The following is a 1,753-nucleotide window of genomic DNA, read 5'->3' as shown; positions in this document are numbered from 1 at the left end:
CATTAAACCTCCTTTTTTTTTTTACTAGCACCTGGGTCAGCAGTCTTGAGTCCTACCATAGTTCTCCCTCACCCTCCTGGTGAGGGGGACTAACCATAACACTGTGATCTTGATCAAACACTCCTATTTGTATTTCATGCATATTTTAATTTTTTTTATAAATCCTTAGCCTATGGCAGGTTTTCTATTTTCCCACGTTCCCATTTAATTCAATGGGAAAATGTGTCCAGATTTTGGACAGTTTATGTGCGTGTGTTTAAGATGTAGTTCCAAGTGCTGCTTTACTCATGCGTTTCATAAAACTACCATTATAGTGCGCTCCTCAATTAGAGGTTTTATTTTGAAGGACTTGGCTGGAAGTTATTAGGATATAATTTGACTGCCTTGACAGTAGCACAATCCCCGGGCTTCCAAATAAGAAATCTGGCTGTTGCTGCGCACGGACACACAGACAGACAAGTAAACTCCCTACAGAGCCGCGAGCTAGGGACGGAGGTTCCCGAGATGCGCACGAGCTTCCTTTGATTTGCTGCTCCGTTAAACCTTCACATTCACCTGGAAGACTGTCTAACCTGAAGACGGGAGGGATTTTAGATTTGGAAAATAACATTGAGACACATCTTTGTATTTCTGGATTAACAAACACAAACAATATTTAAAAAGGGATTTCACAAATTAAAGAGAACAGAGAGAGAACGTTTGAATTGGGAACTATGTAAGAAAATAACAGCCGGTGATTACATTCGGGATTTTCTGAATCCATTTACGCACTGGAAGCGCAGTGGAAATTACCGGAGATTCAGAACTTTCTTAACCCAATAACATTACATTTATTTTGCGTTGCATAATACGACGTTTGAATTTATATTAATGCGTTTTGTGGACTTATCCTAGGACTTATTCCCAGGCTTCTGGAATTGGAAAACGCACCGAGGTTTGACCACTGACTAGTATACATCAAAGGGACTCGCAACTTACACAAGGTAAATTCTTATTTTTGTATACATTTTTAATTAACATATGTGTGGACATAACCCTTTCCTGACGCCTACTCACCTACAAGCTTACTGTGCACACATGTCGTCAGCACAGCTAATTTTGTTTCCTCTCCTTTGTGTTTTGGTGAGATGTGCGTCGATTTGGTTGCAAAAAAGAGCGAAAGCTATCAAGTTAGTAAACTGACTGTTGATTCTGGTTATTGTGTTTCTCCGTATAATATGGTCTGCGTTAACTTAGGCTGGGGAGTAGCATTTTCAAGTGTCACACACCCAACTGGTTTGTACTCAGGAGAATCTCACCGCTGGTGGACAGTCGCCGTCTGGGCAACTCAGTCTGCCGGTGGAGGCACGTTTCTTTGGGGACACAGTGTCGCCCGACTTCATTCAAAAAGCATATAATTGAATGAGTTTTGCTCATTGTCAGAGGATTAATACTGGCTAGAATGTCACTTAACTAATTTTCAGAATGAGTAAGGTCAGCTCCTTGTATCAGCACAACTTATCCTCCAGAATTAGTTTCAGCATTAATATACATTTTAACTTTGGTAATTGCTTCCGTACGCCCAATTTATTTAATTTAAAGAAAATGTTGTCTTTAGGCTTTCCTTATACGATGCGATTTTATAAAATAAGCGCTCATGAGCAACTCGCAGAATGTCTTTTCAGTTTATTTTGTGGCTTTGCAGATAAGCCAGGCTGCCTTTAAATACACGGTTTTAAGTGAATTTGGCACTTCGGTTGTTCATCTGGAAAGA

The 1,753-nt window shown here is 40.0% G+C and overlaps 1 protein-coding gene across 1 annotated transcript in view; it reads left to right on the top strand.

Moving 5' to 3' along the window:
- Positions 1–441: 441 nt before the first annotated feature.
- Positions 442–1,753, top strand: part of adgrb1a (adhesion G protein-coupled receptor B1a) — a 291,715-nt gene continuing 290,403 nt past the window's right edge. Inside the window, exon 1 of the mRNA XM_020623885.1 lies at positions 442–983. The gene's annotated coding sequence lies outside the window, so the exon portion shown is untranslated. The remainder of the gene's footprint in view (positions 984–1,753) is intronic.

This window comes from Monopterus albus, unplaced genomic scaffold (assembly GCF_001952655.1).
Source record: "Monopterus albus unplaced genomic scaffold, M_albus_1.0 scaffold314.1, whole genome shotgun sequence".
Taxonomy (NCBI): Eukaryota; Metazoa; Chordata; class Actinopteri; order Synbranchiformes; family Synbranchidae; genus Monopterus; species Monopterus albus.
The sequence above is the reverse complement of the archived record's forward strand: the minus strand, read 5'-3'. Positions and strand labels throughout refer to the sequence as shown.